Source organism: Anser anser (assembly GCF_964211835.1).
Source record: "Anser anser genome assembly, chromosome: 3".
In the NCBI taxonomy this organism is placed as follows: Eukaryota; Metazoa; Chordata; class Aves; order Anseriformes; family Anatidae; genus Anser; species Anser anser.
In genome coordinates, this window is record NC_139722.1 from 49,632,797 (window position 1) to 49,650,524 (window position 17,728).

The following is a 17,728-nucleotide window of genomic DNA, read 5'->3' on the forward strand; positions in this document are numbered from 1 at the left end:
TTAACATTTCACAGTATCTGGCAACACTGGCTTTTCTGATTAGATTCAACCTTGCTGAACAGGAATGTTTGTATCATTTAAGAGCAATTTTTTCTTTTTTTTTTTTTTTGCACTGCCTGTATTCTGTATCTTCTCCTCAGACATGGGGATGATGACAGGTGATGCCTCAAAAGATAACCTTCCACTATATACCCTGTGTCTACAGTAAGTTCTGTAGATCTTGCACATGAATTTCATCAGGAAAATTCATCATGGCATGCTACCGACTTTATTTACCCATTCCATTTGATACAGCTACTAAAAATAGCTCTTCGTAGATGAGAGAATCCTTTCCTCTTGCGTGTGCCAGTCTGCAGGATCCAGTTCTGTAACTAGTTTCACAAAATCAAGGACTCATGAGATGGATGGGCAAAATGTGAAACTGTATCCTCCAAGAACATTCTAATGATTTAAAAAATCCTTAGGATATATGTCAATTAAAATGAAAAGAGGAGGGATTCCAGACACCCCTTCATACTTATCTCCTCCTCTTCTTCACTGTTTCCATTTTATTCATCAGATAAGCTTTCTGTCACCAAGTTTATTTCACCTTTTTGTAGGTGTTATTTTTCCTCTTCTTTACTTTTGCATATTTTAGATTACACTGTCATTCCATGAGAGAACATTTCTACTTATTTCTAAGCACTTTCTGTATTTTTATTATTGGTGATCATGTGCCTGTTGCACACATGTTCGTATTTAAATGAATATTTAAACCTATTCATCATTAACATGATTGGAACCAAGTTCAGCATCAACAAATGGCTTAGGACTGGCACATGTGATAAGAAGGGGCAGGCCCAATTTTTTGTAATTATTACAAAACTTTTTGCACATACTGGGATTTTGTTGATATCTGCATTAGAAAAAGTAAATGATTGAATGTGACCTAGCTTCTCACCACTAGAAATGATTTTGCTTACATCATGACCGAAGGCTGCACTAACAGGAGACCATAAAAAAGTTTGGAGAACCTAAGCTTGTGGTTTGAAATTGTCTCCAAGGCAGTTCTCCTGTGCAGTAGGAGAGAAACAATGGGCCAGACTGTAGTTTGCTGGGCAAATACACATACAGACAAGGACAGATGGACAGATGGCAAAATAATTCTTTTATCCAGTCCTTCCTTTATATGTTCACAGCCCTGTTGTAGAATACAAGAAGTGATGAAAAACAGCTGCAAAAAAACAGAGCAGCCCAAGCTTTCTTCAGAGGTTGTACTCAGCAAGCCAACAGTTTTGCAAAAGTAGGTGTAAGTATGAAGGGGGTACATCTAAGAGAGCTACAAGGTCACACAAATATCTCTGAATATTTAAGCTGCAGCGACTGCTAGAAATTAAACTTCTTTTTTTTTTTTTTTTCCAATGTAATTCTACAGGTGGTATTATATTTCGGTGCATAGGATAGCGCCACTCCCCACTTGGCTGTCCTTATTCCAAAATAAGAAAGAATACCCTTTTCCTTACTTTACTTGTCATGGAATGAAAGTGTCCACCTGGGATGTCTTACATATTGTCAGATTTCCTCTGGTTCATTTTCTCAGTGGAGCCGAGTCCTGAAACTATCACCGAAGAAGAGCAGGATGCTAGGATGTCCTGGGATGCTACTCCTGTCTGCAGAATCCATTGCCAACTCAGAAAAAACCCAGACCATTACACAAACCATTGTCAGCAATGGAGCACCATATTCAGCAATTTAGGAAAGATAAGCAAGGCAATAGAAAAGAATCCAAAAAAGCAACAAAGATGGTTAGACACATGGTTGTGCATTTCACAAGCAACGAGCTTTCTTAAAATAACACGGAAGGAAGAAAGAAAAGCCAGAAAATTATATATCAGCAGTACTATTTCTAAAAATAATGGTTTTCAAACTTTTCCATGAGGCATTAACAGCTCTTTAAGGGATAATCTTTATTGCTTTGTAATGTACAAAGCAATAAACAGCTGCTGAGATTGATTAATAGCCAAAGCAAAGTTGAGGCATGTAATCAATCTAAAAAGCTATTTATTGTGAGTATACTACAAAGCAATAGAGATTATTGCTGTTGCACAACAAACCATAACAGAGAAAACACACACACACACACACACACACAGACACAGCAAAAACAGTTGTTTTCTTTTCAAAAGGCTCTCAGAGCTATGCTGCCTTTTTCCTGAGCTTTCAAACAGCAGACTCGTTGACCAAGAAAGGCCACTGGCATCACAGCAAGCGATGTGCCCAATACACCCAAGGATCAAATTTGCCTTTTTCACATCCCTTAACATTTGAAGCCAGTGGTTAACTTGCATATCCAGGCACAACTTACATATCCGTGTTTCTGAATTGATGACCTTGCAACTTATGACAGAAATTTATTTTAGTTCACAAGGGCACAAGCTTGCAATTTGCACGATTAAATTTCACTCTGTTTCTATTACTCTAACTCCCAAGGTTATTCAGGTCTTCCTGTATCATATTGCCATCCCCTTCCATATCAATGATGTCTCTCGCTTTTGGGTCATCAGCAAATTTCATTAACAAACTCCATCTTCCTAGTTTAAGGCAATGAATAAAAATAGGACTGAAGATGTATCCTCTTAGTAAAATACCACCCTAAAGTCAGTATCACAACAGTGGGCACTGAATTCTTCAATTTCATGTTTGTAGGAAATACAGTTCAGCTCTGTAAGAATTAAATTTCAGATCTTGGTGGATATAAACTTTCTAAACTGTTGTCCTCTAAATTCTGAACAATCTCACACCTACAATAACCTAAAATTTAATAACAGTTACTTAAAATATTAGTATTATTTTTATAATTCCATGTATATATCTTTTTACAGCCACAAAAATTTGGAGTGTAAGAATGGTACTTATGGTGTAGTGGTGAATTTGTTTTTAAGCATTTCACTCTGTTTGTTTAAAAAAAATTGTTTTAAAGTTATTTTTACCTTGTAGTCAATTTTACTCTTTAGCCAGTCATATTTAATTTCTTTCCACTTTCATACTATTCCAGAAAAGCACAGCTTCCCTGGAGAAGATGATCCCTACACCAAAGATCACATTCTCTGTGAATTTCTGTCCTTTGTGTGTTTCAAAGATCAAATTTCCTCATTTCTCCACTTTGGATGGTCATATCATTCTTCCTGCAAGAAACACTGAGTCGAGATTCGTGGCCTTGTTCACCCTTCCCTACTTTACATCTTTTTGCACTTGGAGAGCTTGGTGTCAGCAAAATCAAAGAAAATCTTTTAATAATTATCATTGATATTCCCTTTTTTCCCCCATCAGTATGTTTTTTACAGAATGATTGTCACTGCAGTTCATGATCTTTCATCAAAACCCTGCAGAAAATGTTTCATGTATAATACCCTAGCTGAAGCTTATATCCATCTCAGCTGCATTTAACGCTACATTTGTGTTGCTGATTGAGAAGAGTGAAAATCTCGTCTTTTCCGTAAGACTGAAAATGGCCTCTTGTTATCATTTAGCAGAGAATGACCTCCTGGAAGCCCCGTTTGCTGCATCTGCACAATACTGCTAGGAGGGAACTTCTGGTAGAGAAGAGGAAATACAGCAAAGCTGGACAGTAGCACCACAGCCCAGAGAGAAGTGCTGCACAGTGCCAGAATAACTGGAAATGCAAAGTCCTGTGCAGATCCACTGTTGAACGTCAACACTTCATGCTTGCAGAACTTCTGCTCAAACAAGGCCAGCAAAGCAAGCATACAGGAGGTGACATGCAGGTTTCTGAGAACATCTGTTGGCCTAGCTGTGGTGAGGAGAAGGGCAGCTGGGCTTTCCCCTTGCCTCTTGTGCTGCTGCCCTGCCCCATCCACCAGGATGTTTGCTCACCCAGCGCCCTGATTCCTTGTGCCCGGCCACTACTGCTGCTGCTGGTGGCCTTGTTTGAACTAGAAAGTTTTCCTGGCAGTTCTGCTGGCATGTGCTACAGACATAGCGGTGTTGGCAGGAAGCGCTCAAATTTGGCTGTTTTTTAAAGACGCAATGTGTCCTCAGAGCATCAGGCTTTTATCAGCAGAAGCAGCCTGGCATTATGGGAGGCTCACCCAGAACACCTTGTGCTGCATTCGGTGGAGCGCCTTCTGGTGATTTCTTGCAGCATATTGTGGAGCTGCCATTGTATACTGTGAGATACCATCAGTCGTATCATAAAATCTGTGTAAATATTGGGTCAGATTTTCAAAAAAATTTCTGTTTTGTGCAACAACCTATTTTTACATGTGTTGTTTTCCCATATTGCAGATTTGTCATTGCCAGAACCCCAGACTGTATCAAACAGCAGAGCTCTCTTGTTCATTTAGGGCAGATGAAAGGATTCTTTCTTATCTAAAGAGCAGCCTAAAGTATTGGGTACTGGGGACAAGTAGAACATAGAGACAATGAATGGTAGCTAACTATTTGCAGTAAGTGTTTGCTAAACTACTTTACAGGAACAAATTGTAGTTTCGAGCCATGCTGCGAGCACTGTAAGAGAGAAAAATTCAGGGCTGGATGTTAAATTCGTGCCAGCACATTCACCCTGAGTTAAGAGATGCTTAAAGAGGAAACAGCAGAGAACTAGGTGGTGCCAGCTTTCTGGAAAGCTGTGCTGATGTGGGCATTTTGGCATTACTTGGGGAGTTCCGTCTCAGGTGAGGTACATAAAGTTAAGTATTTCCTGCTGCATGGTCTTTTCATGCAGGGTAATGTACTGGAAATAAGAGATGAACCTGTTACAATGGGCTTTGCTAACCGTGGTGGAACAGTAAATAAGGTTTATATCCAATTCTGTTCCATCTTGTTTTGAATACATAAAATGAAAGCAGTATTTCTCCATGGTGATCTCTCTAGACAGTGTTTTACATCAATGTTGCTTGGGAGAAAGCCCATGCTTGCCTCCCCATCTATCCCGTTGTCATTAGTGGTGTTACAAAGCCAGCTCTGGCAAGAGAGACAAGACAGCCCTGGTTGGAAAGCTGTAGGTAAAAACAAAACACTGTAACTGGAAAAAATAACAGAAATATCCACCAAACCACAAAACTCTGAAAATTAGTAGTCTCCTGCGAAAAACATGAAGAGTTTCACAGGGTCCCCTCACATGCTGAGTGGAGCTTTGTCCTATTTCCCAGATTCAGTGCAAAGACAGTGATAGGGCTTTGTTTTTCCCCATGACATTTCCAGATATTATGGACAAGTGCCTTCCTTAGATTGCCATAATACATGTAGGATACATAGATGGCTAGAAAATTCATAGAGTTTAGAGACTATATACGTATTTAGAAATTAGAGGACTACTAGTCCTCTACTGCTAGGACTACTAGGGGACTACTGCAGTCATTGGTCCCAGCCAACATGGGTTCATGACGGGTAGGTCATGCCTAACAAATTTGATTTCCTTTTATGATAAGATCACCCATCTAGTCGATCCAGGGAAACCAGCTGATGTGATCTTTTTGGACTTCAGCAAAGCTTTTGACACGGTTTCCCATAGGATCCTACTGGACAAAATGTCCAGCATACAGCTAAACAAAACCATCATCCGATGGGTGAGCAATTGGCTGATGGGCAGGGCTCAAAGGGTTGTGGTAAATGGGGCCGCATCAGGCTGGCGGATGGTCACTAGTGGGGTCTCAAGGCTCCATTTTAGGGCCAGTCCTCTTCAATGTTTTTATAAACGATTTGGATGTAGGACTAGAAGGTGTTTTGAGCAAATTTGCTGATGACACCAAACTTGGAGGAGTTGTAGACTTGGCTGAGGGTGGAAAGGCCTTGCAGAGAGATCTGGACAGATTGGAGAGCTGGGTGATCACCAACCACATGAAGTTTAACAAAAGCAAGTGCCGGGTCCTGCACCTGGGACGGGGCAACCCTGGCTATACGTAGAGACTGGGTGACGAGACGCTGGAGAGCAGCCCCGCAGAGAGGGATCTAGGGGTTGTGGTTGACAGCAAGCTGAATATGAGCCAGCAGTGTGCCCTGGCAGCCAGAAGGGCCAACCACGTCCTGGGGTGCATCAAGCATGGCATTGCTAGTTGGTCGAGGGAAGTGATTGTCCCGCTCTACTCTGCGCTGGTGCGGCCTCACCTCGAGTATAGTGTGCAGTTCTGGGCACCACAGTACAAAAAGGACATTAAACTGTTGGAGAGTGTCTGGAGGAGGGCGACGAAGATGGTGAAGGGTCTAGAGGGGAAGACATATGAGGAGCGGCTGAGGTCACTTGGCCTGTTCAGCCTGGAGAGGAGGAGGCCGAGGGGAGATCTCATCGCAGTCTACAACTTCCTCGTGAGGGGGAGTGGAGGGGCAGGCGCTGACCTATTCTGTTATCACCAGTGATAGGACCCGCGGGAACGGTGTTAAGCTGAGGCAGGGGAGGTTTAGGCTGGACATCAGGAAGAGGTTCTTCACCGAGAGGGTGGTCGCACACTGCAACAGGCTCCCCAGTGAAGTAGTCACTGCACCAAGCCTATCTGAATTTAAGAAGCGATTGGACTGTGCACTTAGTCACATGGTCTAAACTTTTGGGTAGGCCTGTGCGGTGCCAGGAGTTGGACTTGATGATCCTTATGGGTCCCTTCCAACTCGGGATATTCTATGATTCTATGATTCTATAAATACTGTAGTCAGAGGTCATGGGGCTAGATTTTGGAAAGTCCTGCATAAAGAAGAGATCTCAGAAAAGCAAATTTAAATAGCATTAATGTCAAGAAAAGGAATTCTGATTGCTACATTCTTTATCTGTCATGACTAGACAGATGAAAATCTGTGATGGCAATTTTGCCTTTAAGGTCATTTTCTTTTTTCTTTTATTTATTCCTTTTATTTATTTATTTATTTATTTTTAACAGGCTCTGTACTAATTTTCCTCACAGAATGACTAACAGAAATATGACCCTCGTACACCTTTTGTAGTTAATTCATTAGGTCAACTCTAACCACTAAGCCCCTTGTCAGGTTATTTCTACTAGTGATAAGGAGCAATTGACCTTAAAAAAATTAAAACCAGGTAGAAGAGCCTATTCCACAAGGTCTCTTGGCTGCACCCATGTTAAGTGAAATCTGCCAGGTGTGGATCATTTGACCTTTGCTATATAGGAAGCATGAGGAGCTAGGGGGGAGTTGCCTCCTCAAGGGAATTTGAGGCTTAGTTTGTGTAGAGTGCTTTTCCTCTTGTGGTGAAATGGACTCAGAGTTCCCCAGTAGGCTTCTTCATGTTTTCTACCGTCTCAGTGAAATAGCTTTAGAGACTCTATGTGCTAGTTACGTTGGTGGTGCCTTCTCAGTACAGTAAAACCCTGGTGGTACTACTTCACTGTGAAGCAGTTTGGAAGTGACTCAAGTTCAGAAGCCAGCAGGTAAGTGTACCTGTGTTCTACAGTTGTTTAATGTTGAGGAGTTTGAGTACTTCCTTCACCTTGTCTGTTTTCAGTCAAATTACTTAAATGGATTCTATGCTCGCTTTCCAGACCTAAAAAAACTAACCAAACAACAAAAAAACAACCAGCAAACTCAGAAGCTCAAGTGCATACAGGTAAGCCTGACTTTGAAGAATTTTCTTCAGTATTTGTTCAGATGGAGCAAGAGGCTGTGTGAAAAAGGTGCCTTAATGTGAATTCCAACTTTGCCTTCTGTGAAGTAGAAACAGATTTGGATAGATACTGGTGGCATGATAGTCTCTTTCCCTAAGGAGAACTTGTGAGAATGTGCTGTTCGTAAAAGAAATGCTGTTTTCACCATATGCAAGTCAAAAGCAGTACGAAGAGACCAGTCTCTTCGCTCTGTGGTCCTGGTCCCCAGAGCTCCGGTCCCCAGAGCTCCGGTCCCGTCACTTAACACCCCACTTTGGGAATACTTTGGAGGAACTTTGAGAAGTCAGCTTGGCACAGAGGATTTGCTTTCTTAGCACGGCGTTTTATTGTGACCTATTTAAAGCTTTTGGAAAATGACAATTATTTGAAAACATTGCTAAGGGTTTATTTTCTTCCTTTGCAGATGTTTTTTATTTCCATCTCATTCAAAGCAGACAGGGCTGGTTTGCTTCTTTCTTCTCTGGAAACTTGCACTAGGAACCGCTGTTAGAATCAGAATCCTGGTCTATGAGCATGATCATAAATGTTGCACTGCAAGTTGGAAACTGGAGAGGAAAATGTTCATGTGTACATCAGAATTGCACTCCAACAGCTGATTACACCTTTTCTTACATCTTTACAGTTGCTTACACCTTTTGAGGGTCTACTTTAAACCTGAGAAGCATGAGGTAGCTTCTACATTTTCCTGGGTTTAGTGTACTCTTCTGTATTGTGCCTCTGTACAAACAGTTCAAAATTTTAAATTCATTTTCTCAGTCATACAACCAAGCAAGCTTGCATGGTGTTACAGCTGTTGTGTGTCGTGTCCACCCCCCCCCCCCCCCGCCCCAGATGGATTAAGCCCTGAATGTAAGACCAGACAGGTAAATAATGCCAACATGTAAAACTACCTTTTAAATACATTACTTTGTGGTAGGTTCTTTGGCACTTTGTCTGGCTTAATTGTACTTCAGTGAGAAGAATCTCTTCTGGTGTGAACTGAAATTGTACCTCTATGCCACAATGTCTTTTCTTTTTTCGGGGGGGGGGGGGGGGGGGGCGTTTTTCCTCCTGGACACCTGAAGGACTTGCAAAATAATACAATTTAGGTGAAGGAAATGTTCCTTCTCTTAATTTTTGTTGTTGTTGTTTTTCTCTTCTGTACGGTCTTAAATGGAAGGTCACATTTTCTGGCCTTTGGTAGATTGTAAGCATGCTGGAACACTTCACATTACGTAGACCTTATTTGTCTGAAATGATAATATCATACCTATAGTCTGCTGCAGGCTCAAAAGCAGCCTATGCCTCAGGTACTGTTTTACGCCTTTGCTTTTGTTACTACATCCTTGTGCGCCTTCAAAAGGGAAATGAATTTATCCTGTACAGAAGAGAAACCACCTAGAAGAAACTTCAGTTGTTAGGGCCTGAATTTTCACTGAAACCAAAGGCAGGTATCTTACTGACTTGGAGAAAGGGGCTTTAATCTATCCTGGTTTGTTTACTAATGAAGGAGTATGAAAGAGACATGTCCTTGCCTCTGAAGAGGAGGTGAAGGAACAGCTAGTGCAAGGAACACAAAAATCAGTTGCACCAGACTAATAGGTGGCTGTATCTGAGCTTGGAGACTGCAACACAGAATCACCTAGGTTGGAAGAGACCTCCAAGATCACCTAGTCCAACCTCTGACCTAACACTAACAAGTCCTCCACTAAGCCATATCCCAAAGCTCTACATCTAAATGTCTCTTAAAGACCTCCAGGGATGGTGACTCAACTACTTCCCTGGGCAGCCTATTCCAATGCCTAACAACCCTTTTGGTGAAGTTCTTCCTAATATCCAACCTAAACCTCCCCTGGTGCAACTTTAGCCCATTCCCCCTCGTCCTGTCACCAGGCACGTGGGAGAATAGACCAACCCCCACCTCGCTACAGCCTCCTTTAATGTACCTATAGAGAGCGATAAGGTCGCCTCTGAGCCTCCTCTTCTCCAGGATGAGCAATCCCAACTCCCTCAGCCGCTCCTCGTAAGGCTTGTTCTCCAGATCCCTCACCAGCCTCGTTGCCCTTCTCTGGACTCGCTGGAGCCCCTCGATATCCTTCTTGTAGGGAGGGGCCCAAAACTGAACACAGTACTCAAGGTGCGGCCTCACCAGAGCTGAGTACAGGGGGACAATCACTTCCCTAGTCCTGCTGGCCACACTGCTTCTTATGCAAGCCAGGATGCTGTTGGCCTTCTTGGCCACCTGAGCACACTGCTGGCTCATCTTCAGCCAACTCTCCACCAATACTCCCAGGTCCTTCTCTGCCAGGCAGCTTTCTAACCACTCAGATGACTTTTCCAACCATCTTCAAACTTCCAGATCTAGAGGAACACTTTGGCTGCAGCCTAAAAGCCACGTGTACATAAGCTGCCCCAAGCCAGCCAATCTTCTTCCCATGACCTGCCAGAAAACAGCAATGTAGGCATGTAACCAAATTAAAGCCAAAACTCTCAGCCCAGTCCTTGACCTGAATAGTGAGTGAGGATCCGGATCCTGGCATTTATATGTGATAGTTTATATGCAGCCGAAATAAATACACCCAGGGTGCCCTGAGCTGGAGGACCATGATGGTGGGAATGACAAACTCCCAACCGACCCTGAACATGTGCAGGAATTGCTGCTCCACCTGGATCCATACAAGTCCATGGGTCCAGATGGGATCCATCCCAAGGTGCTTAAAGAGCTGGCTGACGTCATCGCGGGACCTCTCTCAATTATTTTTAAACGATCTTGGGAATCTGGAGGGGTCCCAGTAGACTGGAAGCTGGCAAATGTTGTGCCAATTTTCAAGAAGGGCAAGAAAGAAGAACCTAGCAATTACAGGCCTATCAGTCTCACATCAGTGCCTGGTAAAATTATGGAGAAGATGATCCTTGAAGTTGTTGAAGCGCAACTGGGGGACAATGCGGTCACTGGTCCCAGCCAACATGGGTTCATGACGGGTAGGTCGTGCCTAACAAATTTGATTTCCTTTTATGATAAGATCACCCATCTAGTCGATCCAGGGAAACCAGCTGATGTGATCTTTTTGGACTTCAGCAAAGCTTTTGACACGGTTTCCCATAGGATCCTACTGGACAAAATGTCCAGCATACAGCTAAACAAAACCATCATCCGATGGGTGAGCAATTGGCTGACGGGCAGGGCTCAAAGGGTTGTGGTAAATGGGGCCACATCAGGCTGGCGGATGGTCACTAGTGGGGTACCTCAAGGCTCCATTTTAGGGCCAGTCCTCTTCAATGTTTTTATAAATGATTTGGATGTAGGACTAGAAGGTGTTTTGAGCAAATTTGCCAATGACACCAAACTTGGAGGAGTTGTAGACTCGGCTGAGGGTGGAAAGGCCTTGCAGAGAGATCTGGACAGATTGGAGAGCTGGGTGATCACCAACCACATGAAGTTTAACAAAAGCAAGTGCCGGGTACTGCACCTGGGACGGGGCAACCCTGGCTATACGTAGAGACTGGGTGACGAGACGCTGGAGAGCAGCCCCGCAGAGAGGGATCTAGGGGTTGTGGTTGACAGCAAGCTGAATATGAGCCAGCAGCGTGCCCTGGCAGCCAGGAGGGCCAACCGTGTCCTGGGGTGCATCAAGCATGGCATTGCTAGTTGGTCGAGGGAAGTGATTGTCCCGCTCTGCTCTGTGCTGGTGCGGCCTCACCTCGAGTATAGTGTGCAGTTCTGGGCACCACAGTACAAAAAGGACATTAAACTGTTGGAGAGTGTCTGGAGGAGGGCGACGAAGATGGTGAAGGGTCTAGAGGGGAAGACATATGAGGAGCGGCTGAGGTCACTTGGCCTGTTCAGCCTGGAGAGGAGGAGGCTGAGGGGAGATCTCATCGCAGTCTACAACTTCCTCGTGAGGGGGAGTGGAGGGGCAGGCGCTGACCTATTCTGTTATCACCAGTGATAGGACCCGCGGGAACGGTGTTAAGCTGAGGCAGGGGAGGTTTAGGCTGGACATCAGGAAGAGGTTCTTCACCGAGAGGGTGGTCGCACACTGCAACAGGCTCCCCAGTGAAGTAGTCACTGCACCAAGCCGATCTGAATTTAAGAAGCGTTTGGACTGTGCACTTAGTCACATGGTCTGAACTTTTGGGTAGGCCTGTGCGGTGCCAGGAGTTGGACTTGATGATCCTTATGGGTCCCTTCCAACTCGGGATATTCTATGATTCTATGATTCTACTATATAGATAGCCACACGTAACCTGAGTACCTGAAGAATGAGTCTGATAAGGTAAGGACACAGCACCTTTGGTTTGCAGGCAGGCGGCATACAAGCAGTAAGTGCAATGTGTCCTGGACACATCCATTTTATCACATATTCACAGATATTCTGCTCAATTCATGCACAGAAGGTCTGGCAGGACTGCGTATGTGCTGTGCTGCACATGGACTGATACTTATCTTAGATTTCCTGGATAAAAATGAGGAAGTCCAAGATCTACAGAACCATATATTGAAAATATATACTCACTCATTTGTTTTCAGTGTTGATAAAAATCATCTACAGCAATCTGGTTTTGTTCCAATGATACTGCATTTTATTTGTTTGAAGCAAGTGTGTTCTGTAAATGATGAAAATGCTCACTCACTGCTTTGCAAAAGCCTTGCTTCTGCTCTGTGAAAGTTCTGGTTTTGACTTCTTGGACTTTTACCCAATACTGACATTTCATTACTCTTAATATACACTCCCCTGTCCCTCCCACCAGCAGCTGGTAGATACAATTTCACAGGAGAAGGAGTTAGGAAGAAAGGCAAGGAATGCTGATTTAGAAACTCTGACAAAGTAAACCCTATCACTATGTTAATGTACCAGCCCCATTGCAGTGAATTCCCGTCCCGAATTAGCTACCTGCATTCAGGGAGCTTCATAAGCAGTTCCTTATCTCAGCAGTTTTGACTCTGTCCATGTCTCCCTTCCCAAGAATCTCTCCTGTTTTAGCCTCTTCTTGGTGTCCTTTGCTGCAGGCTTATGTGACTGATGAGCTCAGTGTGCTGTATGTAATGAATGCACAACCATAACGAAGAGTACACAACAAGATGGTCATAAAAGGAACACCTTGAGGGACAAATTGAAGGCTGTGTCTTGTGGGAATACAAACAGACTTTTGTTTTTCTTCCCCTGGCACTGGTTCTTATCTCTGCTTTTAGGCTTTCTGTTGGACTGTGGCCTCCACAACTTTCGCAGTTTCCCTCTCTATCTATTTATTCTCATAAAAAATGCTGTTTCTCCAAGTAACCCTTCCTGCTCTGGCTATGGAAATTTGTGTCTCAAACTGTATAGCAGCACCAAAGTCATGTAGAGTCCAATCCACCTATTCAGGCCAAATGGTGAACTAGAAGAAAATCAGACATTTTGATAACACGCCAGGGATTTCCAGTCACTGGCAGAGCCAGCACAATTAACAGGAAATCAACAAAAGCAGTCACTGATGAAGGAACAATCACACAGTGGATATAGTGGGCTCATAGGATGGCTCACAGTGCTTGGTTGGTATAAGAAGCCCTTGCATGCCTTGTGTCAGCAGAAACATCCTGACCACAGGGTATTTCACTGGGGAAGCTAGCATAACTTCACCAGGAAAGCTCAGATTTTCATTACAGGACTGAACTTGAGGGCATCAAGTGCTGCCCACAGGATAAGGTGCAGAGTTTGCAGGATGCTGGCAGAGGGACCAAATCACACTAAGCAATGCAAGCTAGAGAGTGTTCACTGCAATTTCCAAACTCATAAATTCAGCCAAATCTGAATAGGATTTCAAGGGATTAAATATATATATATCCATCACAATAACAGAATATTTAAGGTTAGAAGGGACCTCTGGAGATCATCTACTCCAACACCCCTTCTCCAAAAAGACAACTAGAGCAGGTTGTTCAGAGGATTTTCCAGTCAGGTTTTGAATATCTCCAGGACAGAGACTCCACAAGCTGTCTGAGTAACTTGTTCCAGTGTTTGACCACCTTCACCATAAAAATTTGTTCTTATGTTTAAATTGTGTCCACCAGGACCCGTAGCTCTTTTTCTGCCAAGTTGCTTTCCAGCCAGTTGGCCACCTGCACGTACTGGTGCGCGGAGTTGGTCCTCCCCACGTGTGGGACTTTACATTTCCCTTTGTTGAACTTCTTGAGACATATTTCAGCACATTACTCTAGCCTGCCTGGGCCCCTCTGAACTGCAGCACAACCATTGGGTGTATCAGCTATTCCTCACAGTTTTGTAACATTGGCAAACTGCTGAGGGTGCACACTGCTGCAGACTGGCCACCAGCTGAATTTCACACTGCTGATCACAACCTTTTAGCTCAGCATTTCAGCCAATTTTCAGTTCAGCTCACTATCCCCTTAACTAGCCTGTACTTCCTCAGTTTGTCTAGGAGGATGTAATGGGAGGCAGCTGAAAGCTGTACTTAACATACACTGCTCTCCCCTCATCCACCAAGCCAGTTGTCTCATCGTACAACCAGTGGTCTTTGCCCCTGACAAATTTCCCCTACTGCACAGACCTTCATAAAACTGTTTGATTTAAACTTATTAAGCTACCTAACACAAGTGTTGTTTCTAACCTGCCTTTGTAATGAGCTACAAGTGGTAGGAAACAGATCTTATTTAACAGCACATACCAGATAGTCTATGCAAAGCTGAACACAATAGGAAGATTTTTTGTTCAGATCAGAGGTGGGTCTCTTTTGTTTTGAAAAAAAGGAGGAAAGAAATACGGGGGAGAGGGATTGCATTGCTGCTTGTGTTGCTGAAATTGCACTGGAGGCTGCTCTTACAGGTTGGCAACAAGAAGTAGCAAGTATGATCAATGAACATTTGGTATGCAAAGTGCCTAACACTTAAATAATTGCATTGAAATATAGGCCGTGTATGCTTGGATATCTAGGTAAGTTTTATTTCTGGATATATTTAAGTTAGCCAAACTGAAAATGAGACTGGATACCAACACAAAATCCCTTTCGTGATTTTCAGACCTAAAAAATAAAGTAATTTCAATGAATGTGACATAATTGAATACTTTTGTATTTTTCAATTAGTTAGACAGAACCACTCAAAACACATTGTTTTTACCTCAGCAATCTCTTTAGCAAATACCAACTTGCCTAGACCTAGTCGGTTTATATGTTTTGACGATACTTCCATCCTAAATCTGTGTTATTGCAAACAAGGAGATTTAATTAAGTATCTGCATGTAAAAGAGGTGCTGAGAGAGGTTGTTCAATAAAAAGCACGAGAAAAGGGATTTAAGTGGGAAAGTTGCAACAGTTGAGACATGGCAGAAAAACATCACAAAAGAAATATTTGCTATAATTGCCAAAGCTCAAAAAATGAATACAAAATTAACTCTTCAATTGTTGACCTAGAAAATAGAGAGAGGAGAAATAATGTGCATATGAAAAGGATTAAAGAAGAAGCCAAGAAGGAAGGCTTAGCGGGTTTAACTGGGTGGATTTAAAAATTGTTCAAAGAATGATGAGATGATAATGGTAAAAAAAGATCCAAACTGGCTTTACCAGGAAACAGATCTACAGATTTTTCTGTGAAACTTCATTTGTATTATCTCAACAAAAGAAATGTTCAGAATAAAATAACAGAGAATGAGCTAACTGTGAATGATCTGGAAGTAGCACGCACACAAAAATGCACAAATGCACATACTCATTCTTTGGGTGGTTAAGGAAGAATACAAAATGAAAAGCAAGTAGAATACTAACAAGGTTTTCATTACTTCTGAGGTATCAAACTTGGCTGTAGAAGAGGACTAGATGTTTAATAATTAGAGATAAGGCAGAAACTGGGAGACATGATGGCATATGTAATGTAAACCTGGTAGGGTTACACATGGCGATCCCTTTACTGCTATCATATGACTGTCAGAATTATAACAGAAACTGGAAGAGGATTTTTTTTTTTCTGGAATAAAGGGGCATAGCAGGCTTACAGCAATGTTCATAAAGATTAATTAAATTAATGATGTTTAGAATGATATTCAATTTTCTTTTCTAACAAACATGAGAAAGTAAAAGTTATTCTGTCAGTAAGCAATTAGCAAAAGGAAATTTAAGTCAGTAAAATATATGTGTATATACATGTATTATATATCACATATATGTGTATGTATATATAATATATATATATGACTTAAACTTTATATAACAAATTTATTTGGAGAGAGATGCTTTCAGATATATCTGAAGTTTATTTGATAGGAACCAAGGAAGAACCTTGATCAGATGGAACTATACTTTAGTTTTCTCTATTGTTCACAGATAATAACCACCCTTGTATAGCAGTTTTTAGATAAATTTCAAATGCATTCAGAGAGAGATAGAGAACAAAGACTGCTCTTGTCAGTCATGAACAACCCACTTGCCGCAACAGGCCTGTCTTTGTTGTTGTTACATGTCTGGAGATTTTCTGATAGGGGCTCTGATCACATTACCCATCCCACTAGCAGAGGGCACATGAGGGAGCTGTTCAACGAGTGCCCGTTGCAGCTGGTAAATGGGGTCTGGCCTGGAAGCAGTTTGAGGGACACACTTTGAGCGAACCCCTCATGCCACCCAACTGCGTGTATGCGCATGTCCAGCTCTTCAGCCTGTGGAGTGCCGCAGGAGGCCGGAGAGCTTTGCTGTACACACACACAGGCATACATATAGCAAAGATCTGCTCCGAAAGAATGATATGAAACTGGTTGTTTCCCGGCCTCCCCGAGAAAAAGATGTGGAGATGTGATAATGCTTCAGCCTGACAGGAAGCTGATGAAGATGAGCCCCTCCAGCCGCGTGTGCGTGACCGGCGGTTTTGTGGCTGCAGCTACACAGTGCTTTATCCCCCTGGTGTGACCAACATGTGTAACCATTGTCTTTCACTGTAGGAGTTCTAACATCAGTGATTTAAATCAGTATTCCTGAGCTTGGAGAGAAGGCAGGGGAACAGGACACACCCAACACTCCCACTTTACCAAAACAAGTAACTCTTGTCAACCCTTTACTTGCACTAAGCCCTAAGCATGAGCCACGACAGGCTGAGCTAAGCGCCTGCCGCCTGAAACCCACCACCCTCGGGCCGATAACACAGCAGAACCCCTCCCCGGGGACTCGGGCAACATACACCCACTGCCACACCGACCCCGCAGGGCCGCCGCCATTTCAGCCCGCCCCCCCCGCTCCCCTCAGCCCTCCCGTTATGCCCTGCGCATGCGCAGGCGCCTGCACCCCTCCCTCTCCGCCATGCCCCGCAGGTGCCGCGGCTCCGCGCGCGGTTGCCATGGGGACTGGCGGCGTCCGGGGCCGGAGGCTGTGGTGAGCGGAGGGCGGGGGGACACGACTCCATTTCTCCCAGTTTTATTCCCTTTTTTATCCCTTAAAGTCCCTCCCGGCTTCACAGTCTCACCCGGCTGAGAGCGTGGCGGGTGCGGTTGATGAGCTGCCGGGTGGTTTGGGAGGTATTGTTTAAAATTATGCCTAATTATTATTATTATTATTACTTCGCTCCTCCTGTTAAGGCTGCGTTGGGGTGCTGTTTGGTGTGGAGGCTTACTCGGGCAGGCAGCCTCTGGATCCGGGTGTCGGCCAGCTGAGGGCACACAGCGTGAGCCTGGGTTCCTCCTACCAGAGGTAGGCTTTGCGAGCTGCGTGGCAAAACCTGCGGCATCGCCAGGTTTTCGTCAGAGGTGGGCTTTTGAGCAATTTTGGGTCTCTTCTTCCAGATTTGATTAATATCCACTGAAGGTTATCCCTTCGCTGCTTCCATAAGCCTGAAGCTGGGGCTGCTGCGAGATGCAACGCTGTGCCGAGCGATTGCTGAGGTAGCTCGGTGAGTAAGTACGGTAGCGATTAAATGGTGCTGCTGTTGAGATCTGAGACGGGACAGCGGTCAGCGTGGTGCTGCAGCTGATGTAATCAGCCACGCTTTGCTCATGTGCTCCTTAACCCGGGGTGAGTGCTGCCAGGGTGCAGTTATCCAGCTTCTGGAGACAGCTGGAACTGAGCTGGGGTTCTCTGATCCTCTACTGATATCTACTGTACAGTAAAGGCAGGACCTCTGGGAGAGGTGGCCTTTTCTTAAAGGCAAGAGACCGAGTGTAGTTTTC

General features: G+C 43.7%; 1 long non-coding RNA gene across 1 annotated transcript in view; it reads left to right on the top strand.

Annotated features, from left to right (window-relative positions):
* Window positions 1-17,728, top strand: part of LOC310897834 — a 40,960-nt gene that overhangs the window by 20,129 nt on the left and 3,103 nt on the right. The window contains exons 2-6 of the long non-coding RNA XR_014582617.1: window positions 3,510-7,373; window positions 7,485-7,549; window positions 8,011-16,937; window positions 17,141-17,252; window positions 17,345-17,451. This is a non-coding gene — a long non-coding RNA (uncharacterized lncRNA). The remainder of the gene's footprint in view (window positions 1-3,509; window positions 7,374-7,484; window positions 7,550-8,010; window positions 16,938-17,140; window positions 17,253-17,344; window positions 17,452-17,728) is intronic.